The following is a 24094-nucleotide window of genomic DNA, read 5'->3' as shown; positions in this document are numbered from 1 at the left end:
CAGACCCTTATTATTTCTAAATTCTGGGTCTGCAGCCACATCCCAGCCCACTCTCAAACTGGTGTTCCTGTCCTGGCTATCCCACTCAATTCCCCAGACCTCACTGGAGGATCTTGTCCATTTAACACAATATGGAACAGTAATGACACCTGGGAAGAGGCTATTGGCAGTTCCTTTATCCCACTTGGGGGAGTAATACACCAGGCAAAAAGGCTCCTGCGGTTACAAGCAGTAGTTAAAATAATAGCAAAAAAAAAAACGGAGAAAGTTTAAAAACCCTGGCCAAAGAAACAGGAGCAATCCGACAGGTGGCCCTCCAAAACCGTCAGGCATTAGACATAGTGCTGGCGGCCAAAGGAGGGACCTGTGCTCTCACTGGAAAATAATGTTGTGTGTTTATACCTGACAATACCAATGAGGTAACAGATCGCGCTAACCACTTAAAACAAATCGCATATCTTCCAAAACTGGTTGTTTCAGGGAGCCCTAACTATCCTGTTTGGAATCTTAGTACTTTTTGTGTGCTTTCAGTTAATCTCCTGTTGTATCTGTTTATACCTGACAATACCAATGAGGTAACAGATCGCGCTAACCACTTAAAACAAATCGCATATCTTCCCCATGAAGAGCCAAGTTCTTTATGGAAGTGGCCAAGTAACCTGTTCAATTTCTCTGGCATAGAAAACTGGTTGTTTCAGGGAGCCCTAACTATCCTGTTTGGAATCTTAGTACTTTTTGTGTGCTTTCAGTTAATCTCCTGTTGTATCCAGAATTGTGTCACCCAGGTGACTGCCCCAAAACAGAGTGCTAATATGATGATTTTAAATATCACTGATGAACAAAGAGATAAGGAACGGTTAATTTGTGAAACCCAGTAATAGTTGGTCATGGCGTGCGCTTGACCAAAAGGAGGAATTGTGAAAGTAGAATGAAGTATATTGTGAAAATAGAAAGGATTAAAGAAATGCTGTCTGTACCTTTAAGCAAAATTGTTGGAATGCTGCAATCCAGGTGTGAGGAATACAGACATTAACATAGAACAATTGCACCGTTTAAGGGCACTTGTGAAGTATTAGCCTTAGATCGATAAGAGTTAGTAAGGAAGTAGGATATGCATGCTATGCCCCAGGTGAATTTTACTGTTTTGCTTTCTTTGGCCATGTCTACATCTAAAATTTTGCAGCGCTGGTTGTTACAGCTGTATTAGTACAGCTGTATAGGGCCAGCGCTGCAGAGTGGCCACACTTACAGCAACCAGCGCTGCAAGTGGTGTTAGATGTGGCCACACTGCAGCGCTGTTGGGCGGCTTCAAGGGGGGTTCGGGGAACGCGAGAGCAAAACGGGAAAGGAGACCAGCTTCGCCGCGGTTTGCTCTCGCGTTCCCCGAACCACCCTGCAAACCGCAGGGAAGGAGACCTGCTTGCTCGGGGGTTCGGGGAACGAGACAGCAAACCAGGAAAGGAGACCAGCTTCGCCGCGGTTTGCTCTCGCGTTCCCCGAACCACCCTGCAAACCGCAGGGAAGGAGACCTGCTTGCTCGGGGGTTCAGGGAACGAGACAGCAAACCAGGAAAGGAGACCAGCTTCGCCGCGGTTTGCTCTCGCGTTCCCCGAACCACCCTGCAAACCGCAGGGAAGGAGACCTGCTTGCTCGGGGGTTCGGGGAACGAGAGAGCAAACCGGGAAAGGAGACCAGCTTCGCCGCGGTTTGCTCTCGAGTTCCCCGAACCACCCTGCAAACCGCAGGGAAGGAGACCTGCTTGTTCGGGGTTCGGGGAACGCGAGAGCAAGCCGGGGAAGGAGACCAGCTTGATTACCAGAGGCTTCCTCAGGTATGCTGGGATACCTGCTTATTCCACGGAGGTCAAGAAAAGCGCTGGTAAGTGTCTATACTTGATTACCAGCGCTGGATCACCAGCGCTGGATCCTCTACACCCGAGACAAAACGGGAGTACGGCCAGCGCTTCAAACAGGGAGTTGCAGCGCTGGTGGTGCCCTGCAGATGTGTACACCTCCTAAGTTGCAGCGCTGTAACTCCCTCACCAGCGCTGCAACTTTCTGATGTAGACAAGCCCTGAGTCCCTTTGTCTAATTCCTGCTCTTTTATCTGTATAAATAAGATAGTTTGTGTCTTGCATGGTGCTCACATTATCTGGATGTTATTAGCAGAGCGCTGTGCTAATAAAACAGAGTGGTATGACAAACTGTGAGTCCTGAGTCTAATTTGGCAGAACCCACTTTCCAGCCACCTATTCCCACTCAGCACAGCACTGACCCTTCAAACTCCCCCGTACTCAAACACACCTGTCTTCCAAAACTCCACCCCAAAGATGTGAAGTTTTTAATTTACAGTTTAACTCCCTCAGGGGCATGCAGTAGTTGTGAAGCAGTCGACTCACACACACATTGTCCAGTCTAACATCTTTATATCTGATCATGTAAAGAACAAGAGAGTATATATAGATCATACACAAGAATCAAACATACTAAACACAATGTCCCTCACTAGCTCACCCTTCCTTTGAGAGATCACCTGTGTTCTGGCAGGCAGGATCCAGGTTCCTCCACCCCATTGCCTGCCCCTCCCCCCACCCCCCAGCAGCCTTGGAAGCCTCCCTCATCCTAATCTGGCGTAAAATGGCTCTCTCTCAGTTTCCCCCACACACACCCCCAAGTCCCTGCGCTGGGTCAACTACTTCTTTTGTTCTACTTTTTGGTAATTTTCCAGTGCTGTCAAACCCCACCGCCCACCCTCCCAAATTTAGACAAGGGGAGAAAGTGTCTTCTCCCAGCTGGAACAAACCATTGTCTAAAGGTGTTTTACTCTGCATAGAAAATCCATTGATCGTTGAGTGCCGAGATTACTTCCCATTGTCTTTGGTCTGGCAGAGACATAAATGACACAACCCTACTAACTCATAGTGGATCCACATACATATAAACTTTCCAAAACACGGTAATTTCATGACACAATTTCATAAAACTATCCACAATTCAGAAATGATACAGACAGAACCTCCAATTCATTAGAGCTACAATCTTTCTGTAGGACAAAAGACAACAGGTGGAGACAGACAGACAGACAGATGGGGCACAAGGTACCCTGGATGGTGAAAAAAAGAGTGTCTGAAACACTGAATAGGGAGAAATAAAAAATATATTTCAAGGCTTCAGAATGCACAATAAATAATAAGAGGAAATTTTAGCAAAACAGACCATTGTTTCTTAAGGTTAATAAACTTCCCTCAGTGAACATGCAGTGTAAAAGTTTGGAGATGCAAAAAAAAAGAAAATGCAAGGATGTCGATCAATAATTCTAAATCATATCAGAGCAATAAAAATTATATTGCTAACAGCTGTATTTCCTCTTATTTTATAATAAGCTACATTATAGAATGTTTATCCTAGGGTACTAATATTTAATTCTAACACTCATTACCTGTACTACAAATAAAAGGAATTCAGGAGAGGGCTACCAAATTGTTTTACCAGGGCCTAGTCAGTGTTACTGAATCAATAGTATCTTGAATGAAGGGGATGGTGACCCACACTTTTCCCCATGAGGAGTCATTAGGAAATAGTCCCACAGTTGGGAATATTAAGCTCCCTCAGATGCCAATTTAGGAGTTCCTGATAATTCCCAATAATTGGGATAATTGAGGTCTTCAGCTCCCTCAGTGAAGATTGAAGCAAGACGAAACAACTTCAGGTTTACTCTTCATGCTTGAGAAGAACAATATCCAAGTTTTCTGGTGAATGATTCTATCATGCCAAGGACAGAAAATTTTTTATTCTGCTCCTGGAGAAAACAGTTCCACTATCTAAAGATGTCAGCAAAGTGGACTATGCAGGCCATCAACATTGAATCATTGAAGGTGTGAGCAACAGGAGGTTGCTATCCTTCAAGAAAACATGCAACTCTGGTCTTAAGTGCATTGTTAGCACTTTATCTATATGAAAGCCACCTCACTTTAGTGTGAAACAGCAAATGCTGGTGAAAGAAACCAATGTTCTCACAGAGTGATCCAAGAACATCAAGAATCCATTCAACAACTGTTAATGACAGTCACATCTTTAATAGCTTCATGAAGTATCTGGCACAGATTTTAAGGCCTTTTCCTAATAACAAGAGCACAGCAGTGTATGAAACAGTGACACTATGGAGCAATAGGCACAGTGATTCGGAATGGTAACAAGGCTACATTGTGCTTATTTATCATCACCTGAGTATCATGTAAATCTTTGTCTGTTTCCAGAAATGCCTTGAATAAACATTCCCATGTTCCGTGTTCTAGCATAGCTTTAGAAAAAAAACCCACCTCTTCATCAGCATGAGAGGCACACCTTGCAAAAGCCAGGAGCTGTGCAGCACCAGAGACTTTCCAACTTGCTAAGTAGTCACGCTTCCTGAGTTTTGAAAGCAGATGCTCTCAGATGTCCTCAGCCACATCACTAATATGGCATGAAGCCGTTGTTATTTGAGAAGCCCAATGTTTACAACTTGATAGCTGCTTCATGCCCTGTAACTTTTGAAACCACTGCTTGCAGAAGGGTAAGATTTTCTGGAATAACACCCATCTCAAATGGCTGTGTGATTCATAGGGCGAACCATTAAATGCCTGAGTAGGGTTCATGCTGATATTGCCAGTTTGGGTTATCAGGTCCTGTTGATTTTTTTTTATTTGTTTTTTAATATTCTCACATTTGTCTTTCACAGACTGAAGTTTGGTTTCTAAATCTTGTGTCAATTCTGAAGATTTCCTGTTCTCAGCTGCAATCACTTTCCATCATATCACACACTGTTGTTTTCCATTAATCAATACAGAAACCACACATGTTTTTGCCATCGTATTTCCTCATTTTCTTTTTTCGCCATGACTTGAACAGCATGCCATGCAATGATCAATCTTTCTGAATCACCTCCGGCCACATCTGAGCCTAAACAAAGAGTGAATGATGTATGCAACATGGTCACAGGAGGCTCAGCAGTGCTTTTGGTCCTTAGCAATTACAGTTGACACATCTGGTATTCCAAAGCAGTGATACATTTGGACATGGTCTGTGTGCATGGCTACTTGCACTTTGAGTCATACCTAGTAAACAGTGTTTGTAATGGGACTTTTCCCGTTTTGTGTAAAATAAATTCAAACACACACACACGTTCACTAGCAGAGGCTATAGCAGCCTTCTACACACTCACCTCTTGAAATGGTCTACAGTAAACAATCAGCTGGTATTTTCAATGGACAAGTAAATTGAATACCCTTACAAGGATAGATCATGACAGGGCTTACAGTGGGTATTTACTTTTATTATTTTATATTTATTGATTTTTTTCCCCAAAAAAGTTTATATTATTTGATGACTGACCTCAGCCTTCATGGATCTCTCCAGGCCTCCTCTGCATCTTTGATGTATAGTTTGGGAAACACGGATTAAGAATTTTGCTTTTTTAAAGGGAAACAATAGAATCACAGATTAATAGAAATGGAGGACTGGAAGGAACCTCAACATGTCATCTAATCCAGTCCTCTGCACAGAACCAGGACTAAGTATTAGCTAGACCAGGGGTAGTCAAGCATTTTTTGTCAAAGTCCAAATTTCTTGGTCAAGATATAGTCAAGGCCCAGACTCCAGAGAAACATTTTTCACACAGCAATAACAATAATGATAATAATAACTAAATAATAAGATTTTGGGGTCTGTTCAAAAGCGTCTGGCAGTCCAGATTTCGCCTGTGGTCTGCCTGTTGACTGCCCCTGATCTAGACCATTCCTGACAGGTTTATCTAACCTGTTCTTAAAATCCTCCAGTGACAGAGATTCCACAATCTTCCCAGGTAATTTGGTCTAATGATTAACTAATCCTGCCGTTAGGTATAACCTAAATCTCCCTTGCTGCTATTTAAACCCATTACTTCTTGTCCTATCCTTCGTGGATAAGGAGAACAATTCATCACCATCCTCTTTATAACAACGTTTTACATACTTGACTAAACAAACCCAGTTTTTTCAATCTTTCCTTGTAGGTCATGTTGATCTTTTTTGTTGCTTTCCTCTGGACTTTCTCCAGTTTGTCCACATCTTTAGCTCCATCAGTTGCCCGGAACTAAACACAATACTCCAGCTGAGGCCTTATCAGTGCTGAGCAGAGCAGAAGAATTATTTCTCATCTCTTGCTTACAACACTCCTGCCTTTCTAATTTTGTCCCTACATGCTTGTGTTGTTTTGTTAATATTCATCCTTCATAATAATAATCTGAACTAATACAGAGAATCGTATATCAATACTAAAACTCTAATTTAAGAAAGCAAATGTCACTTTAATAGGTCATAATAGCTTGACTGCTGAAGATGCTGCCTATTAACAAAACCATTTTGACACAGACAGCTATACTATCCCATTAAAACACAAACAAAATGATCAGTCATCTCTAACCAAACAAATCTACTTTTTACTGCTGAACCAAACAATACTCCTTTAGTGGCAGTCTGCCAGCTAGGAGTTAATGGTTCCCCTAGAAAAAGTATGTGGATGCATTCTAAACTCAGTATGTAACTCAAAGCTTAAATGGAAATCCATACAACAATCAGAGATGCTTGCTTCATGTGCCTATATCCTACCTGCCATACAGATGGTGTGATCTGTAGTACTAGTGACTATCTATTGACATGCAAAAGGTAATTAATTTTCATTGACTCTTACAAAGGTTGCCCAGAAAAACAGACCTAATTTTTTTAAAGGCAAAAAAAGGCTATTTTAAATTAGCTCCCACCAAATAGTACAAATGAAAATTTGTGACTAACTAACTACAAATGAAATAATTATATAAAGTATGAATCACAATCACATATTTATTATTTTTTGAGTGCCAACAATATGTTCAGCACTGTACAATACAGAGAGGAAGACACAATAAGACTGCTCTGCATTTTTGAAGCACCTTCGTTCCAAACATCATCATGTACTTTACAGGCTCTAATGAACTGAGCCTCAGCATAAGTCTGTAAAGTAGGTAAGTGTTAACAACCCCATTTTACTGAAGAAGAAATTGAGGCATAGACAGACTGTGCTGCCCAAACTTACACAGAAAGTCTGTAACAGAGCGGCAAAGACATCCCTAACTGTAAGATGAGCTATAGTTATGACCTGATCTTAATGGCAAAACTACTTTTGGCTTCAATTGTAGCATGAGTAGATCCTTAGGTGATATCACCATTAAACACTACTCAGGCTATGTCTACACCGCCGCTTTCTACGCTAAAACTTTTGTCATTCAGGGATGTGAAAAAATACCCCCCGAGCGACAAAACTTTTTGTGCTGAAAAGCACCAGTATAGACACCAGTCAGGCTCCCGGCGATAAAGCTACCAACACTCGTTAAGGGTGGGTCTTTTTATAGCCAGGAGAGCTCTCCCCCAGCAATAAAGGGTGTCTACACTGCCCATGTCACAGTGCTGCTGCACCAGTGCTGCCACGGTCACGCTGTAACGTGTAAAGTATTCATTAAAAGACAGGCTTCTTTTTATGTAAGCAGTGTAGTTGTAGCTGTACTGGTCCCAGGATATTAAATAGACAGGGTGGGTGAGATATCTTTTACTGGATCAACTTCTGTTGGTGAGAGAGGCAAGCTTTCATGCTACAAGAGCTCTTCTTCAGGTCTGGGAAAGATACTCAGGGTATGGCTACACTTACAGCTGTACAGCGCTGGGAGTTACAGCGGTCTTCGTACAGCTGTGTAAGGAAAGCGCTGCAGTGTGGCCACACTGACAGCTACCAGCACTGCAGTGTGGCCACATTTGCAGCATTTGCAGTGCTGTTGGGAGTGGTGCATTGTGGACAGCTATCCCAGCATTCAAGTGGCTGCAACGTGCTTTTCAAAAGAGGGGGCTGAGGGGGAATGTGAGAGAGAGAGAGAGAGAGTGGATTTTTGGATCTGTCAGCTCCCTGCCTTGCAAGTTCTAAGGACTGGAACATACAAATCACCAACCTGCAATCAATTTAAAAGTTTCGAGCCCTTCCCCCACCCCTCTCTTATTCACTAAATGCAAATTATGCACTCCTAAATAGCCTTCAGACCACATAAGCAGCTGCTCAACATGGACTCCCTCCCCCCGCCGTGTGACTTCTCTCTTCAAGCAAACAGCTGTGAACCTTCCAAAGCAATTCCCCTGCCTGCCTCCGCTCGCTCGCTCCAGCAAACAGGAGCTGTGTTTGTTTTTTAGATAAGCAGCTCGAAGGAGCTCGGAGTTCAGCCATTCTTCTGGTTTGTTGTGAGCAGGCATTCTGGGATACCTCCTACCTGGAGGCCAATAACAGTGCTTTTGGTGGCCACACTTGATGAGCAGCGCTGCATCACCAGCGCTGCAATCGTTACACCCCAAGCAGACCAGGTGTACAGCCAGCGCTGCAGACAGGGAGTTGCAGCGCTGGATGTACCTTGCGGGTGTGGACAATTACTAAGTTATAGCACTGTAAACCCACCACCAGCGCTGCAACTCTCCAGTGTAGCCAAGCCCTCAGAATGTCACAGCTAAATGCAAGGTTGAAGAGATTGATTACCATAAGTAGTTAGCACATATTCTAAGGGACCATTCAAGATGTTAACAAGCCACTCTACCTGGAATGGTCCCTTGGAATATGTGCTCACTACTTATGCTAAACAATCTGTTCCACCTTGCATTTAGCAGTGATGCTAGCTAGGAGTACCTTTCCCAGACCTGAGAGCTCTGTGTGGCTCAGAAGCTTGCCTCTCTCACCAACAGAAGTTCATCCAATAAAAATTTTATTAAGATGATGTTTTAAAAAAAAGTGAATGGTACAGAGTTTAAGCATAGAAGTTTCTGGTTATCAGGGAATAACATAGACTATCAAGGGGTGCAAATTTTGGTTTAAGATCCAGTGGCATAAGGAATACATAATCTGCAATATCCCCAACTGGGGGTAAAAGGTTGACGGGTCAAAGTGCAGACATTGAGATATGAGGGTATGTTGTTCACACAATGGCTATGTTTGGGTGTGGAGTATAATGAGTGGATACGATTATTACCTTATGCGCCTTGTCTCTCTAAGGTTATGTCTACACTAGAGAGCTTACAGTGGCACAACTGTACCGATGCAGCTGCACCAGCCACTCTAAGATGTCTCATGTAGCTGCTCTATGCTGACAGGAGAGAGCTCTCTCTTTGACCTAATTAAACCACCTCCAACAAGTGGCGATAGATATTTTGGAGAGAGAAGATCTCCCACCGACACAGCACTGTGCACACAACCACTTATGCTGGCGAAACTTATGTTGCTTTGGGGTTCACACCACTGAGCAACATACGTTTTGCCGACATAAGTGGTAGTGTAGACAGGGCCTAAGCTTCTTTGTAATAACAGAAAGATTCTTCCCTCAGATCCACATGGTAATACTCAACTACAGTACTAGCACTCCCTAACATCACAGGAAAAGTGACACAGAGGTCAGAGAAACACTAAATACTGAAGCTGAATACTAACGTAGAGACCTGAAATGAGAATTTTCCCCTGTATTTTGAGGATAAAACCATTTTGATGTCTATAGTATTTTTTGACAACACATCAGTGCAAAAGCACTCCTGCTTATTGCCAGGCTTGGGATCTACTAGCAGCAATTCAATAGTGGATAACTTCACCTTCAACTCATAGAGAGAGAGATTTTTTTTTCCCTTTAAAATATTGACGGGCTTGTCCCCAGAGTCATCTGAAAACAAGCCTTAAAGGGTGAAAGACAGAATTGTTAACTCAATTCCCTAGGCAACATCCCAAGCTGAGCTGGTATTGTTACAATAATGAGTTCCGCTCCACCTGATCCAAAAGCACCAGCTGATCCCTATTTTATAGGCTTTTTAAATGAGAAAATGCTTTTCAGCCAGTGCCATAAATCTTTTAATGAATCATTGATAGTCAGATGATAAATCATAATATTCTTTTGCTGTACAACGTAACCTTTTATCCAGAAACTGACTCCTTCACAGGCTATATAGAAGGTATAAATATCTGTTCACTCTATTGGGATTTCTCCAGGAGCTGTTGCTCAACAGTACAGGAAGATTTCAACAGTGTCTACGCTGCAGTGCAGTAGTTTCATAGATTTTTTCTTCTTTTGTATAGAACCTGCAACCCTCATACCAATGAGTAATCTATCTATTTTAGTAGGTCTGTTGGGACTACTCGTGTTAGTAAGTCTTGCAGGATTGGGCCAAGACTTCTTTTAAGTACTGTTATGGTGGGCATTTTTTGGCTATAGTAATCATATTTACATTTAATAGCTTCTGAAGCTTTGTGAAATATGGGTTATGAACCTTAAGAACAAGTATATAAACAGAGTTTATGTAAAGGACACAAGCGCTGTACTTTATAACACAGCAAGTATCTCTTGAACAAAGAAGCCCTGAATAGTACATTTGATACAATTGATACAGTCTTACATTTGTCTTGGTAACTTAAGAATTATGCATGATTCTTTTGGGCAGTCTCTTCATTTCTTTTGCTCTCCAGAATTATGTGCCGTACTTTCTAGCAACTTATCTAAACTTATTAATTACAACAGACACACAGCTGTGAGCCATACCACAAAGGATGAAGATCAATTAGTGAAATAATGTTTGAGGGGGGGGGGAAGCAGTTTGTTGTTCTGTTTTCTTAATTTTTTACTTTAGGGTTAAAACTGTTTTTAAAAGTCTTAATTAGATGTTTGTAAAGTGCTTTCAGAAAGGGCCCAATCCTACCAGGTGCTAAGGTTAAGTCAATGGCCTAGAGTGCTCAGCATCTTACAGGATTGGACCAAAAAGTGCTACATATAGATGCTAAGAATACACTCAGGGTGAAATTCTCATCACTTTGAAGTCAATAGCAAAACTCCCATCGACTTCAATGCCTCAGTTCCTTCAACAGAGCTGCAAACAGAATCCAGCTCTCCAGACTCTCAGTCCTTTTTCTTAACCACAAGACCTCTGTAACTGTAAGATGAACTACAACTGTTAGGGTCTCTTATCTGAATGGCAAAACTCCCATTTACTTCAATGGGACCAGGATTTCACCTCTAAATATTCCTAAGCAAACTGAGGGCCTAATGCTGAGAAATGTTGAGCACCTGCAGCTTCCTGAAAGCCGTAGCCTCCTGAATCTCACAACCTTATTGTTCAACAAGATAAAAATAAACTTTTGCACATGAGGGTCTAAATGAACAATAGGAATTCTATTTCGTATTTTCTCTTTGAACTCAAAAAATGAATACAATTTAATGTAATTCCTGAAACAGACCTTGGAAGAGATACACAGTTCTTTATGACTTATCTTCATATCAACTGTATCTTGAATATCAAATAATGCCTATGAAGCATTGAATTAATGTTAAAAGCAACAAAGAGTCCTGTGGCACCTTATAGACTAACAGATATATTGGAGGCTAAGCTTTCATGGGTGAATACCCACTTCGTCAGACACAAGCTTATGCTCCAATACATATGTTAGTCTATAAGGTGCCACAGGACTGACTCTTTGTTGCTTTTTACAGATCCAGACTAACACGGCTACCCCTCTGATACTTGAATTAATGTTGTAATTGCCAACAAAATTTCTCTCTCCAGGCTCAATATTTCTTCCAAAGTTATTCATATGAACAAGACATGAGCTTCTTATAGTCAGATAATGTAATAAAGATGGTACTTATAGAGGGCTTCACTGGAACTAAGATAAAAGACATGGTTTCTTTATAGCCTCGGCATATTGATGTACTGTAGAACTTTATAGCATCTCATCAACCAGAAGAAAATTCTAACTGAAAATAGATGGCAGATACTGTAGATAGGGATGGCAGAATTCAATTTTTTAAATAATGGCCATGGATAATATCAATGTTTATTTTAAGCATTTTTCCCTATTTTTATTTAAATTGTCACAGAAATATGGATTTGAGCTTTTTTGTTGATTTTTATTACATTCTCACAGTTGTGGGAAATTATAAGGGGTAATTATTACAGATAATAATTATTTAAGGACAGTAGATGTTGAGATTCAAAAAGTTCAAGTTTTATAACTGTTAAAATACAAATTGTCAACATCACATCCAAGTATACAAAATAAAAACTCTAATAAGTTCAAAAGCAGCAGTTTTCTTAATATGCCTATCTATAAATTTTGATTATCATCAATGCACCTTTCTTGTCAGTTTGTATGCATAAGGTGAAATTGACATTTACCAATAAAATAAATTCTTCCAAGCCTAACTATACATATTTATTTTAAATACTTTGGCGATAAACATTTAAGAAGCTGATGATCAAATCAGAAATTCTTTCAACAGTGCAAGTTTTAAAAAAATCCTGGCCCAAATTACTCAACCTATTGTTCTTTCAAAACTAATTTTGCCTGGCTATAAATCCAGACTGCACCCAACCCTTCTCCCTTTGTTTCAGCCCCATCTCCCCCCCACCCTCGATTTTTCTAACTAATTATCTGACTCCCTGCTAACATTGTTCTTTGCAATTTACCTCCAGGAACCAATAGGAACACATGTCATTGGGAATTAGGGAATTGCAGGATACAAACCAGCAAACAGGATCATAAACTACCCAAATGTCAAAACTTTCTTTAACCATTAAATGTGAGGGCAACACACCACATTTTATTCCATTCACTAATACAATGTAAGAGAACTAGTCTTACAAAGCAGAAAAATGATTATTTAATTCAGATGTCTTTGTTGTCCTGGAGACCAAGTGCTTAATAGCGTATTATACAGCAACATACTGCATTTCATTCCATACAATCAAAAAGTAAGGCCCTAGTCATTTAATTCCTTCTACAGGGCAAGGTGATCAATTCCAACTACAGCTAAAGAATTCCCTAACTCTTTTTAGGAATCCATGTTTCTTGTTTGTGGCAATAACTGCTAGAAAAAGCTCATCAGCTCTTTCATCTCTGCTGCTTACCATACATTAGCTAAATAACCACATTGAGTTACTGAGAGGAGCTGGAAGGACAAAAGCAATGCTGAGCCACCTGAAATATAACCCTGTTGACATAATAATCTAAGAAATATGTACATGTACCAAATGTAACACTCCTGGTAAACAAACTCCGTTAACATTCCCTGAGAATACTGTTTAAGAATAAGGAAATATGCTTTCCAAAGAACATGAGACTCTGTATTGGCTATCTTAACTTTTATGGCTCTGGTGAGTCAGTCAAACGGCAAAAGACGGGTACAGAAAATGAGATGGGAGACCCACAAGAAAAGCAATTAACCTTTCTTCAAAGGCTAACCTTTTGCTCTCTCTTTCACCTACATCTCTGAACTCATCTGCTTAATACAAATGTATTACAAAGACGGAAATATTAAATCAAAAAGACTTTACTTGACTGGAGGTGAATCAAATCCATCACTGTTTCCACAACTACTTTTTATTCTTAATTAATGTTATCTAAAATCAAAACATACAAGGCAAAGGAGTTCTGTCTCTCTCAAGCGCCCACTTTGGGGCACACAGCAGGTGGCAAAGTGGAAAAGTACAAGCCAGCCACAGAACAGAAGACTTCTCCTTAAAAAGTATCTGTCGCACCCATTATGTTCGGTTAGTTTAGAAAAAACAGATAAATGAAAAAGATGTACCAATTTCAAGAGGGATCCTCACCCCACTGTTCCGGCTTTCCAGCTCCCAGCCGAAGGAAGGCACATCCGAAGCTGTTAAAAAATCATTGAGACGCTTGTATGTGGTTATTGTCTATCTAGTAACTGGATATCAGTCATTTCTTCTGCTTGCGCTCCTCGCCTCTCTTTGCCGTCTGTCCCCCTTCCATTAAATGCAAATGATTCACGCCATTTGAGACCAGTGTGAGCTCCTCATTTCCATGGCATTAAAGGGAGTGCTTAACATGCCTCCCCAAAGGGGCTGTAGCAGACACAATGACCTCTCCCTGGCTCCCTGGGGCCGAGACACTTGGAGAGGCCATTACATCTGCTCCAAGGAAGCGAACAAAACCTGCCTCCCTTTGGCTGCACCTCGAGGCGGTACCAGCCCGTGGGGGGAGGCTGGTGGCTCCAAGGCGTCTGCCCCGGCCCAGCGGGTGACAGCAGACAGCTCCTAACCATCTCCCGAGCATGTTACCCCGCCAGATGAAACCGGCGGCCCGGGGGGCTGCGCCACACAACTTACTGGGATGCAGCCACCGCCTGCCACGGGAAAGTTCACGAGAACTTGGTGCCTGTCGTTAGCCCTGCACCCCAGTGCCCCCCGGACAAGCCCGTACCTCTGAGCGGCTCCCTCTCGCTAGGGCATGTCCCCCCGCAGCGGGTGCAGAGCGGGTCTTCCCCAGCCCCGCAGCAGGAGCAACCGGCAGAGAAGGCGCCAGCACCAGCTCTGCTGCCGCCACAACCTGCGTCCTCATTCAAACACACACAGCAATGCCCCCCAGCCGCGCGGCGACAGCAGGAGAAACCCGGAGCGGGAGCCGCCCGGACCGGAGCGCCCCGCGCCGCCTGCCCCGGGCACGCAGCACAAGCGGCCGCACACACCGCGCAGCAGTCGCTGCCAGGCTCTTTCCCCGGGGAAGGGGGGTGGGGGGTGCCAGCTGCGGGGCCGGATCCTGCTCCCGCTGGAGTCACTGTAAGGTCACGATCCTGGCAGGTCAATTCCCCGCTGGGGGGGGGGGCTGTGCTGACCGCAGCAGAGTTGCCCCAGCATGCTGGGTGCTGTTGGTTATTCTGCCATTTCCATACTATCAGGATAGTTGCAGACACTTGGGGGGGGTGTCATTTTTGTTAGTCTGGCCTAGTTTCTTCAGTCCTTCCTCGGGCAAAACTCTATCTGAAGTCAATGGGAGTTCAGCTTCATGAACAGGGAGAGGAGGATTGGGTCCTCACCCCACCCTAGGAAAGCATGAGTAAATGGGAACTACAGCAGCTGGTGGTGGGAGAATTAAATCCATTACCAACCTGTGGGCAGCTGCTCTGCAGCCCCTCCTCCACTGCAGCTATCTACCTCACCTGTATTACCTGAGTCCCTAGGGTGGACCCCTGCATAGGAGTCGGGGTTGTGGCCACAGGACTGGCCCTAGCCCTCTGTTTGTCTCCTAACCTCCTATAAAACCTCCTGTCTGCCGTGGTTTATGTGGAGGTGGTGCAGAGCCTACTTTAGTCAGTCAGGAGAGGCAAGTTAGCTCCTTTCCACTTCTGCTCCTCAAGCATCTTCCCTCAAATGCCCCCCACACACGTACCAGACACAGAGAGCAGAACTACTGTGATTATGTTGCATTGGAAGAGGCCTTCCATCCCATGGTCCCTCCATGCCCGGGTGAATTGCACTTTCTGCAAAAAAGCGAAGCAAGCTGCCGCATCTTATTTGTGTGTCCACCCTGAACACTTAAAATGCGCGAACTTGGTTTTTGTTTTCTAACAGGAGATGAATTTAGCTAAAGGATTCTGAAGTGGTAGTGATCCAGCACCAGGTATTCCAGCATTTCTTGTCTCCGCTTCTATTCAGCGTGCTCCTATTGTTCGCTAGTTCAAAGTCTGCTGGGAGTACTAAGCAGCTTTTCATTCACCTTCTATTTCAAAGTTTCCTCCAATAAGAAGGCTCCAAGAACGTATGGGTCACATTGTGCGAGTCATGTTTATATTTCACTTTACACAGAGAAGCAGTAACGATGTTACTGACCGTTCAAAATGCAAGAAAACACTCTTCTTTTTGTAAAGATCTAAAAAATTAGAGATGAAAAAGCCCTATCAGAGGATCCCATCTATCCTCTGCAAGTGCAGGGAATCATTATATAATTCCTTTCACAGAGGATGCATCAAATAGATTAATATCATAGCCACTGTCAAAAAAAAGCCAAGAAGAAGTGATCAAGTTTTAGTTTTTGTCCTGTTCTCAGACTGAAAGATATGCCACGGTTTTCCTGGGCTTTACAGATTGTGAGAACATTATTGCCAGTCCAGTTTGTCAGACTAGGAGACAGATCTGCGATGGGGAGCTGCAGAGGGAGTAATGTGACCTCTTGGAGCAGCATCTTAAATTTCACCTTTTCATCTCCGTCCAGCAACTGATTGGCTGATACCATAGAAACAATCCATTGTTGTCATTCAATTCAGCACGGGCTGTTGCAATTGCGCAGCAAAGTATCACGGGCTAAACGGAAGAAACTTTATCCTCAAAGTAATTGCATGTGAAACGTGAGTTAGGCACCGTTAAAAGGGGGCGAGGGGGAGCTTCACCTCTGAATATATATATTATCCCTCAGTATTACATCTGGTAGCTGTTTTGTTTTTTTTTTGTTTTTTTTTAAACAAAGAGCCTTCACAATATACAAGCTCTTTAAGCATAAAAAGGGGAAAGCAACTGTCTAAAATTTCTCTCCCTGAGTCACCGCAAAGCGACTCTGTAATTTTGGAAGTTCAGGAGTTTTCCTTACAGAATTCCTTCATTTTAGGAGTTCAAATGCATTCATTCTCCTTTGACCTTCATCACAGCACCTAAAAGCACTTTTCAGGAAGTCACTGATTCTGATGTCTTTCACTCTTAACATGTTCCTGAGCTGCTCATTCATACCTTTAGGGACTGCTCCAAGTGTTTCAATAATCACTGGGATCATCTCTGTTCTAGTTTTCCACAGTCGTTCCAGCTTGAGGCAGAGTTCTTAATACATCGCTATCTTCTCTAATGGTTTTTTGTTTTTCTGTTTGTTGGTATGGCAATATCAATTAACATGATCTTATTTGTCTTCTTTTCTACAGCAACTATGTCTGGCATGTTTGCCTGTCCCGTTTGCTCTGTGACAATTACCAGAGCCCATAAAAATCTTAGGACTCTTCCTCCTGTAGACTAGAGCACTCCACAGAGGTTCCAATGCAGACACTTGGCAACCGCATTGTATCCATTCATATCTTTTCTCCCAGCCAGGCTGCTTCAGGTGCTCAACACAGGCTTCTCTGTCTCATCATTTTTGGAACACATTCTGCAGTTAGGGAAGTAGTTCTGTCAATCAATTTTATTTTGAATGTAATTAAGCTTTAAGGACTGCTCTTGTGTACTCATAATGAGGTATCTTTCTTCAAGCCACAAGTTTGTTAATCTTCTCTCACTAATGGGTTTGATTCCTCTCCACCACTGTGTAAATCTTTCAAACCTTTCTTTGGCAACTAGCTTTCTCCTTTCTTTCATGCTTTCTTGGGCTGCGATGCGCACTCAGCTCTCACTTGTTATCACAATTAGATGATCTTTTACTGTGGCCAACTTCTCATATGTTATATTTTTCAATGTCAATTGCTTCCTCCACAGATAGCAGACCTTTTCCTTCTTCACATCATTGAATGTACATCCTGTTCATGTCTTGATAGCTACTCACTTCTCTATGGATCACCAGAAACTTTCTTGTTTGGATGTCAGTTTTTTCTTTTCCTTCATTCCACTTGATCACTTTGCAAGTGTATTGTACTACTGGCATCATGCATATATTAATAGGGTGGATTGAATTCTTCAGGTTGAGTTTCATCTTTAGTAGTTATTTGTCTGTAATATTCTTTCCTCACTATTACTTTGACTTATGTTGTAACTCCAATAGTTCCCTGAATCCAGGGTATTTATAGGAGCTAGGCTGAGAGAAATCTTGGATAGTATCTTCTTTAACTTGTATGTCATGTGATTGTACCAGTTTGCCCCTTTTTACACACGCTGACACATATTTAGCCAAGCCAAGCTTTATATCTTGACTAAACTTTTCTACACATCAATTTTTATATCTCCTTTTGTGACCATTCATATAGTTTAAGATCCTCCATACATAACAAATGGTTAACTAGTATTTACTCTTTGCTGATAAGATTAACACAATTTCTCTCCTGCGTCATCCATGTCAGTGGCAACATCACTACTGTGAACAGCATTGGTGATAAGGGATTTCCTTAAAATATTTCTCTTTTAATTTAGACCTCATCAACAAGAGTTCCTTCGAGGTAGAGTTGAGTGTTCCAGTTAACCACAGATTGCTGCAGGAAGGAAATGATCTTTGGATGAACCCTGAGCATTTTGATCAACAAATGTAGGAGGGACACCATTATATGCCTTTTGCTAGTCTATCCAAGCAATCTTAATTTTTTTTCATTTTTATATTTTTGTTTATTTTGCATCTTCTGTGAGCCTCCTGTTTATCATGAGGTGGATATCCTTGTCCCTTTCGTGTTTACTATCCAGTCTTTTTGCTCAGGAGTGCTTCATTCCACTGCGTGCTAGCATGATCTGGATCTCATCTTTGCCAGAATTGCCATTAGCAGTTTCCACGTCATTGGTAAACGTGTGACTGGTCTATAATTCATAGGATCATTGTGGCCTTTTTTTTTTTGGTATGAGAACAGTTCTTCTTGTCCATCTTGGACATCTGTTCTTCAAACATTTATTAAGTTGTTCAAGTAAATAGTCATGGAGAGTTAAGTATTTCAGCCAGAATCTACACACCCCATCTGATCCAGGTGCTTTACAATTTTTTGTTCCTCTCAATACCTTATCTCCTTTTTTCTTTGATATTCCTGCATATTCTTCTATTCTGTGGTTTTTAATTTTCTCTCTCACATTTTTAATCCAATCTGCTATCTAATTATGTTGTATACCCTTAGAACAGATTTTCTTCCAGTAGTACTGAAACTCTTCCACATTCTTTATTGAATCTCTATTTCTTCCTATTCTGTTTTTAACACTGATCTGATCAAAGAATATCCTAGGGCAGGGGTCCCCAACGCGGTGCCCACAGGGGCCATCGCACCCGCAGGGGCATCTAAATGCACCCGTGTCCTGGCCAGCGGTTGAGCATTCACCGAAATGCTGCCGAAATTCAGTGGTGACGCCTCTCAATGACGCCGCTTGCCACTGACAAGCGGCGTCATCGAGAGGTGTCGCTGCTGAAATTCGGCGGCATTTCGGCAGCAATGCCTCTCGATGACGCCGCTTGCCACTGACAAGCTACGTCAACGAGAGGCGTCACCGCCGAAATTCGGCGGCATTTCGGTAGATGCTCGACCGTCACAACAGTCCTTCGTTTGGCACCTACTAGACGAAAAGGTTGGGGACCACTGTCCTAGGGTCTCTGTCATAACATTAGATTATGTGACATGTTTATCTTCTTATTGGCCTGTAATCCAGCTAAACTCTTATTTTTTATTATATTATATTAATTATTATTATTATTAAAAAGATGGCATGTGGCTTGAAAACAAATGCAGGTTCCTCTGCACTGGGAGTTCCTCTCCCCATCAGCAGGCAGTGCCTATAATTGTCTTCCTGACCAGCTACACCTGTGTTGTTGGAATTTTGGTAACTAAGGGCTTGTCTACATCAGAAAGTTGCAGCGCTGGTGAGGGAGTTACAGCGCTGCAACTTTGAAGGTGTACACATCTGCAGGGCACCACCAGCGCTGCAACTCCCTGTTTGCAGCGCTGGCCGTACTCCCGTTTTGTCTCGGGTGTAGAGGATCCAGCGCTGGTAATCCAATGTAGACACTTACCAGCGCTTTTCTTGACCTCCGTGGAAGGAGGAAGCCTCTGGTAATCAAGGTGGTCTCCTTTCCCGGTTTGCTCTCTCGTTCCCGGAACCCCGAGCAAGCAGGTCTCCTTCCCTGCGGTTTGCAGGGTGGTTCGGGGAACGCGAGAGCAAACCGCGGCGAAGCTGGTCTCCTTTCCCGGTTTGCTCTCGCATTCCCGGAACCCCCCTTGAAGCCGCCCAACAGCGCTGCAGTGTGGCCACATCTAACACCACTTGCAGCGCTGGTTGCTGTAAGTGTGGCCACTCTGCAGCGCTGGCCCTATACAGCTGTACTAATACAGCTGTAACAACCAGCGCTGCAAAATTTTAGATGTAGACATGGCCTAAGCCTGCTGTAGATGTGTTGGTGCCATGGTTTAATAAGATGAAGTGTCTCCCTTATGAATTAAAAGGGGAAAACTGTGTGAACAAGATCAGCTGCATTTTTTAAATAATCTCTTAAAATAATCTTTAGAGCTGTCCTTAAAATGCAGGTTAGTTTAGAAAAATGAAATAAAAGCTACAATGTTGTTACTTTAATTAAGTTGTATTATTTCTATCTTTTTCCCTTTCTCTTCATAATTTCTCTATCCATTTCATTTTTTGTCTCCACTTTTTGTCTTTTCCCTTTCTCTTGCTCTCTTAATTATTTTATTCTATTTCTCTCTTCTTGTGGACTTGCACACACTGGACCTGATTTTCAGGTTTTTCTGGTCTAACTCCATTGAAACTATATAGACCCAAAACTGGTCTCACAGTGGAGAATCAGGCCCTTTGCCTTTCACCCTCTCTTCTCAACCTCTCCTTTTCTCTCCATCCTAATCCATGGGCAAAATTCTGCTCTTGATTATACTGCTGCAAATCGTAACTACTGAAGTCAGTGTGCAACAAAAGGGTAAAACTGGATTGAGTGCAGAATCAAGCCCCAAGAATCTTCCTTTCTCCATCTCACTCGTTATTTTCACTCTCTCCCCCTGCACTCATTCAAACTCATGTTTACACTACCTGTATGAGGATGTTTTCAGGACACCAGCCAGGCCCATAGGTTACCATATGAACCTAGCAAAGCTGACAACCATTGCTAAGTCCAGAGTTAAGATCCAAGGAACAGATTTATTCAGCATAGGTACAGAAAGCCACATCCCAGTGATCATTTAAGGAATGTTAGGCCAATGATCTGGCTGAGTACATACAACAAGGTTATATATAAAAAAAGGCAAAGACATGTCTCCATGCACTCTTTTATGCCCAAGATGACACACTGCTTTCTATCAACACCCCTCATCTCTGAGCTGTTACATAATAATGATTAACAATATCTATGACCAAATATAAGATTCCACATAACACTAGATTATGAAACATATTTATCTACTTATTAGCCATAAAAACTATTAATCTTAATATTCCACAGGATCTTTGGGGACTTTCCTTGTTTATCCTGATTATACTTGGTTGGGTCATCATGACCGTCAATTAACTTAATCCTTGTCCTGTATCCAAAATGAAGGACAATTCAAGAGTTGAACAACAGAATAGATAGTCAAGTATCAGAGGGATAGCTGTGTTAGTCTGGATCTGTAAAAGCAGGAAACAGTCCTGTGGCACCTCATAGACTAACAGACGTTTTGGAGCATGAGCTTTCGTGGGTGAATACATACATCCGACGAAGTGGATATTCACCCATGAAAGCTCATGCTCCAAAACGTCTGGTAGTCTATAAGGTGCCACAGGACTCTCTGCTGCCTTTACAGAATAGATAGTACGTCAAATCTTAATTAGCCAAACAGCTTCGTTTTGCATACCCTCCCAAAAATGTTATTCAAAGGCCATCCTACAAACTAGTGCTCCCATTACTTATACTGGTTATGCACTTGCTTATAATATTACTAGCTATTTTTTAATATATATGTACATATATGATCCATTAAATACATTATTAAATATACTTAGTTCCTTATAATTTTACATGAGGTAAGTTCACCTACTCACTCTTTCACCTCCTTACATCTGTACTTACACTGCACTCACACTCTATTCTCACACACCCTTCATTCACTAACATTATTCACCATACATAAACTTACTATTCACCAGTGGTGCTGGAACAAGGAGTAGTGGGGGTGCTGCTGCACCCCCTGGCTTGAAGTAGTAAAAACAAACATCAAATACATGGTTTCCATCTTCAGCACCCCCAAAATTATTCCAGCACCTCTGCTATTCACCCATTCAGTGCCTACCCGCCATTAACACTAGCAGCCAACTAGCACCTCTCCTCTCTTGTGCTTTATACTGACTTATGACTATCTTATACATGTAGCAGCCACAGGAGTGAAGGGGCTCCCTGTGCACTCTTATCTCCAGTCCGTTCACACAAGAGTACTCATAATATGGCTCATAGACTCCAGGACTGGAAGGGACCTCGAGAGGTCATCGAGTCCAGTCCCCTGCCCTCATTGCAGGACCAAATATTGAATTTACAACTAGTTAAACAAGTCCAAGTAAATCCCAGAACAGGAACCAAGTTAGGCAAGAGGGGAGGGGAAAGAAAAAGAATAAAATAAATCAAGTGTAGCCCTGGAGAATTTAATGGGAGAGAGAATTCCATCATCACAATCCCTTGCTGGAAAGACCCTGCCTCCTGTTGTCTCAAGACTGTACAATGCAACAGTTAAGGTTCCAGAGCTCTCTGAATAAATACAAAACATTAATTTGTTTCCTATAACCCCTTTTGAATATTTGATCCAGCAGTAGATGTCAAATGCCTCATCTGACCCACTTAACATATTTATGTGACCTGCATGATATATTCACGAAGAATCAATTTATTTCTTTAAGGAAGTTTTCAATCCTCAGCAATGATTCTGACCATGATAGATTCTCCTGCCCACTCCATTAATCTCACTGGAGCATTAATACAAAAGTCCAGCGGTGACACTTTAACTGTCACCATGAACAATTTGATTGCTGATCATTCTAGCAGATGGTCTGAGGAAGGGGCTGGGAGTGAAGTCTACCATAAAGGAGGACTTGAGAGTAGTTGCACAGTGGAAAATTCAAAGAGAAGACACATACGCCTCATCTACATTCACTGGTGGACAATAATTAAAATGGAATTTGGTCCTGTCCCCAGAATGAATTTGACACCCCTCCAATACAGAATATCTATGATCTTTCAAAAGCCTTTTGAGTTTCCCTCTGGCTCAGAGAGCTCAGGACATCATCCCCATGATGAAAGAAGTGGAAATCTAACAAAACTCTATTTTCAGTATAGTAATTTTTCCTTTATATTTAAAGATCTACACAGTGGGTGTAGAGAGTTTTACATAAGGGAATCTGCATGATCTCTAGCTAGCCAGGTGTGGGAAAAGAATGAAATACTTTTGTTTTTATCAACTTTCTTTTCATATGACTCTTGTGTAGGTGGAATTTTTCTTGCTCTTTCTTTCTCTCCTGCCTTCAATGAGTTCACTATTGGGTGTGCGCAGTAAATGGCATAGCATTTACAATGCTGAATTCTCTGACCACTGATAATCATTGCTATATGCTCAGTGAAGCCCTCCCTCTACTTCATAGGCAGGACTCAATCCACAACTTAAACTTTATTATTAGTCCAAAAGGAAGGATTTTAAAAAGACCATGACTCAAAATTTGCTGACAAACTTCTTAGAGAGGTGGCTATGGCCACCAGGAAGAGTTATTTATGACAACCATTTGTCTTTAACATCCCCTATTGCAGTAAAGGGGATATGCAAACCGGACCATTTTTATTTTACAGGCCATTTGGAGGCATTGTCTCTCACTTACCCCACCCCTATTAAGAGGTTTGTTTATAATGTATACAGAATTTCAGAAACTGAGCCCGGGCCACATAGTTTCATCTGTCTTTCCCCCTATCCTTGATCATGCAGGTACTGCACCCTAAATGCAGTACCTGCTCATCACGTGCAGTACTGCTAAGGCAGCAGGGAGGAACTGGAGGATGCTCAGTATAGATAGGATATTAATGGGCACACAAGGAAAATAGTTTTTTCCTACCTCCCTATCAGCTCCACAACTCGCTGATGCAGAGCTGTTTGTTTCTACTCTATTTTAGCTTCTGAATAGACAGGCCTCGCACAGAGACAAGATCTGCACTCTTTCAAGATCTGCACAGTCTGGAACACCATAGCTATATTTTTCTGAATGGAGCCTTTCTATAGATCAGTCCTGAATTACAATGAAAAAAAAATCATAAACATAAACAAATATAGGAGTTTGCTTTTGTGGTCTCTTATCAGCAGAACTCCTGAATGGAAATATAGCCTTAAGTGCCATCAGGGCTATATTATTCTTTATAAGATCTATAATTAAACACAAATAAAAGTAGTCATTTGTTACAATGCTGGTCATTTAGACAGAACCCAAATCACCAAAAAAGGAAAATCAACCTTCTACTGGTGGCATGACTCAGATAATGAAAATGAACATGCATCGGTCTCTACTCCTTTGGATTGTTATTGAACTGAACCCGTCATTAGTATGGACGTATGATTCATTTTTTTAATTGCTCAACAGACC

The 24094-nt window shown here is 42.0% G+C and overlaps 1 protein-coding gene across 1 annotated transcript in view; it reads right to left on the bottom strand.

Annotated features, from left to right (window-relative positions):
* PLCH1 (phospholipase C eta 1) overlaps nucleotides 1–14386 on the bottom strand; it is a 196146-nt gene extending 181760 nt beyond the window's left edge. Inside the window, exons 1-2 of the mRNA XM_030575977.1 lie at nucleotides 14277–14386; nucleotides 13639–13710 (exon numbers count right to left, since the gene is read on the bottom strand). The gene's annotated coding sequence lies outside the window, so the exon portion shown is untranslated. The remainder of the gene's footprint in view (nucleotides 1–13638; nucleotides 13711–14276) is intronic.
* Between the last annotated feature and the right edge of the window lie 9708 nt (nucleotides 14387–24094).

Source organism: Gopherus evgoodei, chromosome 9 (assembly GCF_007399415.2).
Source record: "Gopherus evgoodei ecotype Sinaloan lineage chromosome 9, rGopEvg1_v1.p, whole genome shotgun sequence".
NCBI lineage: Eukaryota > Metazoa > Chordata > Testudines > Testudinidae > Gopherus > Gopherus evgoodei.
Note: the sequence above shows the minus strand (reverse complement) of the source record. Positions and strands in the feature narration are given on the sequence as shown.